The following is a 7,500-nucleotide window of genomic DNA, read 5'->3' as shown; positions in this document are numbered from 1 at the left end:
CTCAGACACTCAGGGAGACATCATCAGAAGGAGCACCGGAGGAGGGCTTGGCCCTTGCTGTGTGGCCTAGCCCAGCCTGGCCCTTCTCCAACCATCGGGGGCAGCAGCCAGCAGTCAGTGGGCCTGCAGAAATGGGCTCCCAGCAGGCTCTGGCTGACTGATGATTTGAATATGCACCGCCCTCCCTCCCTCCCTCCCTCCCTCCCTCTCTCTCTCTCTCTCTCTCTCTCTCTCTCCCCCTCTCTCTCTACTAACCCTGTTTACTCCACAGTAGCACCAGCACTGAGCTGGAAGCAGGAAGCAGAAACTGCTGCAACCCTGGGAAGGTGTGTCTGGGGCGCTTGGGGGCCTGTCAGCATCAGCAGCAGCAGAGACCAGGCCCTGATAGAGACACGCTGGGGCACGGGGGGGGGGGGGGGGGTGCTGCAGGATTTCAGTTACCCGTGCAGGCTGCCTGGGCCAGAGAGAACCTCTAGCTTGCAGCCCCCCAAGGAAGGATCCGGGCACCGGAAGGAAACACTGGCTGCTGACTCAGGCCCTGAGCCCCTTTGCACTTTGGCCCGTGAAGCAGATAGGCTGACAGTGATATGCGCTGTTGGCAAATAGCACCTAGGAGAGCTTAGAACTGCCCTGGCATGTAGCAATCATCACCCACTGGGCATAAGCTTGGAGCACTCGCAGCGCTATCTCCAAATAAAACGCACTCTGACGAGCTCCACGCCGAAAAGCACACCTGCCCTAATGGACAGAGGGCCTGTTTATCCCGTCAATAAATGTTGCAGCTAAAGAACATGTCTGTCCTGCTATGTGTCCAAAATATGGAACGCTTCACGAATTTGCGTGTCATCCTTGCGCAGGGGCCATGCTAATCTTCTCTGTATCGTTCCAATTTTAGTATATGTGCTGCCGAAGCGAGCACAGACTGAAGGTTGACCCAGCCCATACATAAACCCCCCCAGATCTATGATCTCTGGACATAGGGTGGCATACAATGGGCATTTCTTGAGACAGAAAGCGCTTGCTTTTGGGGGAATGATATGAAACGGAGGCAGAGAGCAATGGTCCGCGCTTATTCACTGCTGCGCTGGTCCGAGAGGTGAGTTTTTGTTATTTTTGGAATGCTTGCCGGAGCAATGTAGTTGCAAAGGCTCATGGTGCAGTCTGTATGCAAAGTGATTGATCCCAGCACAATGCCTGGGTGCATTACAGTAGTCCCACAAGCCAGAGGAAACACAGAGGGCCTGCCTGTCAGGGGGCTTTGTTTGGGGGCCCATGGGCTGTTCCAAGAGAAGGCAAGAGGAGGCAGCTGGCCGGCATGTCAGTCCCCCCCCCCGCCCCCAGGGGGCGCAGGATGGCCCCCTGCTTGCATTCAGAGGCTGACTTAAAATGTTCCTTTGGCGGGGCTGGCTTCAGTGCCCTTGGCTTTTAAGTCACCGTGGGTCTGGTTCCCTTTGGCCGGTCCAGGTTCTCCCTTACAACAGCTATGGGCCGGGGGTTAGCTGCATTATCAACAGCGTCAGGGTGTGAGACGCGTGGGCTAGAAAATCAGGTCCAGCAGCGCTTGCAGGCGCACCTACCTCAGAAAGGCCCCTGGAAGGACTGCGCGGAGGAGGAGGAGGAGGTGAGACACAAGAGGGCCAGTATGAGGCGTCTGACTACGTACGGATCAGAAGATTGTAGGGTCGACTCCTAGCTGGCTCGGGTTCATTCCTTGCTTTTTGGGTCCTGCTGTTACATTTAAATCCCTAAGAGCATCTGTGCCTGCAAAGGTGCTTTAATTTTATGGGCGGGCCGTCGGTATAAGAAAGAAAGACTGGCCAAAGTCCATCCTAATACATCAGCAGCAGGGGCCCATCCCGAAAATCCCAACCAGCAGCAAATGCTTTCTGTGTCTGCGCTGTAAAGGGTGGGGGTTGGCTTGTGAACCAGTTGGGAAAATGCCACGTGTCTGTAGCACAGACCCCACCTGCTAAGAAAAGGTTGCTTCTCTCCCCTGATCCGGAACAGCAAAGGCATTCTGAGGTACACTGAAAGCCAAGGGAGAGATGGTGGCCAAGGCCTTGAGGTGCACGTCCCCTGCGCTGCCTGCTGCGCCGGTGGCCTGCCTGCCGCCCTTCACGCCCCTTCACGCCCCTGATCGGCCAGAGACCTCTCTGGCCAGTTCTGCGGGCGGGCTTTTTCTCGACCTCAGACACTCAGGGAGACATCATCAGAAGGAACACCGGAGGAGGGCTTGGCCCTTGCTGTGTGGCCTAGCCCAGCCTGGCCCTTCTCCAACCATCGGGGGCAGCAGCCAGCAGTCAGTGGGCCTGCAGAAATGGGCTCCCAGCAGGCTCTGGCTGACTGATGATTTGAATATGCACCGCCCTCCCTCCCTCCCTCCCTCCCTCCCTCTCTCTCTCTCTCTCTCTCTCTCTCTCCCCCTCTCTCTCTACTAACCCTGTTTACTCCACAGTAGCACCAGCACTGAGCTGGAAGCAGGAAGCAGAAACTGCTGCAACCCTGGGAAGGTGTGTCTGGGGCGCTTGGGGGCCTGTCAGCATCAGCAGCAGCAGAGACCAGGCCCTGATAGAGACACGCTGGGGCACGGGGGGGGGGGGTGCTGCAGGATTTCAGTTACCCGTGCAGGCTGCCTGGGCCAGAGAGAACCTCTAGCTTGCAGCCCCCCAAGGAAGGATCCGGGCACCGGAAGGAAACACTGGCTGCTGACTCAGGCCCTGAGCCCCTTTGCACTTTGGCCCGTGAAGCAGATAGGCTGACAGTGATATGCGCTGTTGGCAAATAGCACCTAGGAGAGCTTAGAACTGCCCTGGCATGTAGCAATCATCACCCACTGGGCATAAGCTTGGAGCACTCGCAGCGCTATCTCCAAATAAAACGCACTCTGACGAGCTCCACGCCGAAAAGCACACCTGTCCTAATGGACAGAGGGCCTGTTTATCCCGTCAATAAATGTTGCAGCTAAAGAACATGTCTGTCCTGCTATGTGTCCAAAATATGGAACGCTTCACGAATTTGCGTGTCATCCTTGCGCAGGGGCCATGCTAATCTTCTCTGTATCGTTCCAATTTTAGTATATGTGCTGCCGAAGCGAGCACAGACTGAAGGTTGACCCAGCCCATACATAAACCCCCCCAGATCTATGATCTCTGGACATAGGGTGGCATACAATGGGCATTTCTTGAGACAGAAAGCGCTTGCTTTTGGGGGAATGATATGAAACGGAGGCAGAGAGCAATGGTCCGCGCTTATTCACTGCTGCGCTGGTCCGAGAGGTGAGTTTTTGTTATTTTTGGAATGCTTGCCGGAGCAATGTAGTTGCAAAGGCTCATGGTGCAGTCTGTATGCAAAGTGATTGATCCCAGCACAATGCCTGGGTGCATTACAGTAGTCCCACAAGCCAGAGGAAACACAGAGGGCCTGCCTGTCAGGGGGCTTTGTTTGGGGGCCCATGGGCTGTTCCAAGAGAAGGCAAGAGGAGGCAGCTGGCCGGCATGTCAGTCCCCCCCCCCGCCCCCAGGGGGCGCAGGATGGCCCCCTGCTTGCATTCAGAGGCTGACTTAAAATGTTCCTTTGGCGGGGCTGGCTTCAGTGCCCTTGGCTTTTAAGTCACCGTGGGTCTGGTTCCCTTTGGCAGGTCCAGGTTCTCCCTTACAACAGCTATGGGCCGGGGGTTAGCTGCATTATCAACAGCGTCAGGGTGTGATGCGCGTGGGCTAGAAAATCAGGTCCAGCAGGGCTTGCAGGCGCACCTACCTCAGAAAGGCCCCTGGAAGGCCTGCGCGGAGGAGGATGAGGTGGGACACAAGAGGGCCAGTATGAGGCGTCTGACTACGTACGGATCAGAAGATTGTAGGGTCGACTCCTATCTGGCTCGGGTTCATTCCTTGCTTTTTGGGTCCTGCTGTTACATTTAAATCCCTAAGAGCATCTGTGCCTGCAAAGGTGCTTTAATTTTATGGGCGGGCCGTCGGTATAAGAAAGAAAGACTGGCCAAAGTCCATCCTAATACATCAGCAGCAGGGGCCCATCCCGAAAATCCCAACCAGCAGCAAATGCTTTCTGTGTCTGCGCTGTAAAGGGTGGGGGTTGGCTTGTGAACCAGTTGGGAAAATGCCACGTGTCTGTAGCACAGACCCCACCTGCTAAGAAAAGGTTGCTTCTCTCCCCTGATCCGGAACAGCAAAGGCATTCTGAGGTACACTGAAAGCCAAGGGAGAGATGGTGGCCAAGGCCTTGAGGTGCACGTCCCCTGCGCTGCCTGCTGCGCCGGTGGCCTGCCTGCCGCCCTTCACGCCCCTGATCGGCCAGAGACCTCTCTGGCCAGTTCTGCGGGCGGGCTTTTTCTCGACCTCAGACACTCAGGGAGACATCATCAGAAGGAGCACCGGAGGAGGGCTTGGCCCTTGCTGTGTGGCCTAGCCCAGCCTGGCCCTTCTCCAACCATCGGGGGCAGCAGCCAGCAGTCAGTGGGCCTGCAGAAATGGGCTCCCAGCAGGCTCTGGCTGACTGATGATTTGAATATGCACCGCCCTCCCTCCCTCCCTCCCTCCCTCCCTCTCTCTCTCTCTCTCTCTCTCTCTCTCTCCCCCTCTCTCTCTACTAACCCTGTTTACTCCACAGTAGCACCAGCACTGAGCTGGAAGCAGGAAGCAGAAACTGCTGCAACCCTGGGAAGGTGTGTCTGGGGCGCTTGGGGGCCTGTCAGCATCAGCAGCAGCAGAGACCAGGCCCTGATAGAGACACGCTGGGGCACGGGGGGGGGGGGTGCTGCAGGATTTCAGTTACCCGTGCAGGCTGCCTGGGCCAGAGAGAACCTCTAGCTTGCAGCCCCCCAAGGAAGGATCCGGGCACCGGAAGGAAACACTGGCTGCTGACTCAGGCCCTGAGCCCCTTTGCACTTTGGCCCGTGAAGCAGATAGGCTGACAGTGATATGCGCTGTTGGCAAATAGCACCTAGGAGAGCTTAGAACTGCCCTGGCATGTAGCAATCATCACCCACTGGGCATAAGCTTGGAGCACTCGCAGCGCTATCTCCAAATAAAACGCACTCTGACGAGCTCCACGCCGAAAAGCACACTTGCCCTAATGGACAGAGGGCCTGTTTATCCCGTCAATAAATGTTGCAGCTAAAGAACATGTCTGTCCTGCTATGTGTCCAAAATATGGAACGCTTCACGAATTTGCGTGTCATCCTTGCGCAGGGGCCATGCTAATCTTCTCTGTATCGTTCCAATTTTAGTATATGTGCTGCCGAAGCGAGCACAGACTGAAGGTTGACCCAGCCCATACATAAACCCCCCCAGATCTATGATCTCTGGACATAGGGTGGCATACAATGGGCATTTCTTGAGACAGAAAGCGCTTGCTTTTGGGGGAATGATATGAAACGGAGGCAGAGAGCAATGGTCCGCGCTTATTCACTGCTGCGCTGGTCCGAGAGGTGAGTTTTTGTTATTTTTGGAATGCTTGCCGGAGCAATGTAGTTGCAAAGGCTCATGGTGCAGTCTGTATGCAAAGTGATTGATCCCAGCACAATGCCTGGGTGCATTACAGTAGTCCCACAAGCCAGAGGAAACACAGAGGGCCTGCCTGTCAGGGGGCTTTGTTTGGGGGCCCATGGGCTGTTCCAAGAGTTGGCAAGAGGAGGCAGCTGGCCGGCATGTCAGTCCCCCCCCCCGCCCCCAGGGGGCGCAGGATGGCCCCCTGCTTGCATTCAGAGGCTGACTTAAAATGTTCCTTTGGCGGGGCTGGCTTCAGTGCCCTTGGCTTTTAAGTCACCGTGGGTCTGGTTCCCTTTGGCAGGTCCAGGTTCTCCCTTACAACAGCTATGGGCCATGGGTTAGCTGCATTATCAACAGCGTCAGGGTGTGAGACGCGTGGGCTAGAAAATCAGGTCCAGCAGCGCTTGCAGGCGCACCTACCTCAGAAAGGCCCCTGGAAGGACTGCGCGGAGGAGGAGGTGAGACACAAGAGGGCCAGTATGAGGCGTCTGACTACGTACGGATCAGAAGATTGTAGGGTCGACTCCTATCTGGCTCGGGTTCATTCCTTGCTTTTTGGGTCCTGCTGTTACATTTAAATCCCTAAGAGCATCTGTGCCTGCAAAGGTGCTTTAATTTTATGGGCGGGCCGTCGGTATAAGAAAGAAAGACTGGCCAAAGTCCATCCTAATACATCAGCAGCAGGGGCCCATCCCGAAAATCCCAACCAGCAGCAAATGCTTTCTGTGTCTGCGCTGTAAAGGGTGGGGGTTGGCTTGTGAACCAGTTGGGAAAATGCCACGTGTCTGTAGCACAGACCCCACCTGCTAAGAAAAGGTTGCTTCTCTCCCCTGATCCGGAACAGCAAAGGCATTCTGAGGTACACTGAAAGCCAAGGGAGAGATGGTGGCCAAGGCCTTGAGGTGCACGTCCCCTGCGCTGCCTGCTGCGCCGGTGGCCTGCCTGCCGCCCTTCACGCCCCTGATCGGCCAGAGACCTCTCTGGCCAGTTCTGCGGGCGGGCTTTTTCTCGACCTCAGACACTCAGGGAGACATCATCAGAAGGAACACCGGAGGAGGGCTTGGCCCTTGCTGTGTGGCCTAGCCCAGCCTGGCCCTTCTCCAACCATCGGGGGCAGCAGCCAGCAGTCAGTGGGCCTGCAGAAATGGGCTCCCAGCAGGCTCTGGCTGACTGATGATTTGAATATGCACCGCCCTCCCTCCCTCCCTCCCTCCCTCCCTCTCTCTCTCTCTCTCTCTCTCTCTCTCTCTCTCTCTCTCCCCCTCTCTCTCTACTAACCCTGTTTACTCCACAGTAGCACCAGCACTGAGCTGGAAGCAGGAAGCAGAAACTGCTGCAACCCTGGGAAGGTGTGTCTGGGGCGCTTGGGGGCCTGTCAGCATCAGCAGCAGCAGAGACCAGGCCCTGATAGAGACACGCTGGGGCACGGGGGGGGGGGGTGCTGCAGGATTTCAGTTACCCGTGCAGGCTGCCTGGGCCAGAGAGAACCTCTAGCTTGCAGCCCCCCAAGGAAGGATCCGGGCACCGGAAGGAAACACTGGCTGCTGACTCAGGCCCTGAGCCCCTTTGCACTTTGGCCCGTGAAGCAGATAGGCTGACAGTGATATGCGCTGTTGGCAAATAGCACCTAGGAGAGCTTAGAACTGCCCTGGCATGTAGCAATCATCACCCACTGGGCATAAGCTTGGAGCACTCGCAGCGCTATCTCCAAATAAAACGCACTCTGACGAGCTCCACGCCGAAAAGCACACCTGCCCTAATGGACAGAGGGCCTGTTTATCCCGTCAATAAATGTTGCAGCTAAAGAACATGTCTGTCCTGCTATGTGTCCAAAATATGGAACGCTTCACGAATTTGCGTGTCATCCTTGCGCAGGGGCCATGCTAATCTTCTCTGTATCGTTCCAATTTTAGTATATGTGCTGCCGAAGCGAGCACAGACTGAAGGTTGACCCAGCCCATACATAAACCCCCCCAGATCTATGATCTCTGGACAT

The 7,500-nt window shown here is 56.2% G+C and overlaps 4 non-coding genes across 4 annotated transcripts; all 4 read right to left on the bottom strand.

The window, feature by feature from the left end:
* Positions 1 to 812: 812 nt before the first annotated feature.
* On the bottom strand, positions 813 to 919 carry LOC138568342 (U6 spliceosomal RNA). The gene has a single exon (XR_011302681.1). It is a non-coding gene; the product is annotated as a U6 spliceosomal RNA (small nuclear RNA).
* Positions 920 to 2,991: 2,072 nt separating this feature from the next.
* On the bottom strand, positions 2,992 to 3,098 carry LOC138568340 (U6 spliceosomal RNA). The gene has a single exon (XR_011302679.1). It is a non-coding gene; the product is annotated as a U6 spliceosomal RNA (small nuclear RNA).
* A 2,061-nt stretch (positions 3,099 to 5,159) lies between these two features.
* LOC138568339 (U6 spliceosomal RNA) lies at positions 5,160 to 5,266 on the bottom strand. The gene has a single exon (XR_011302678.1). It is a non-coding gene; the product is annotated as a U6 spliceosomal RNA (small nuclear RNA).
* A 2,068-nt stretch (positions 5,267 to 7,334) lies between these two features.
* On the bottom strand, positions 7,335 to 7,441 carry LOC138568338 (U6 spliceosomal RNA). The gene has a single exon (XR_011302677.1). It is a non-coding gene; the product is annotated as a U6 spliceosomal RNA (small nuclear RNA).
* Positions 7,442 to 7,500: the final 59 nt, after the last annotated feature.

The sequence above is a fragment of the Ambystoma mexicanum genome, chromosome 2p (assembly GCF_040938575.1).
Source record: "Ambystoma mexicanum isolate Mex_15411 chromosome 2p, UKY_AmexF1_1, whole genome shotgun sequence".
NCBI lineage: Eukaryota > Metazoa > Chordata > Amphibia > Caudata > Ambystomatidae > Ambystoma > Ambystoma mexicanum.
Note: the sequence above shows the minus strand (reverse complement) of the source record. Positions and strands in the feature narration are given on the sequence as shown.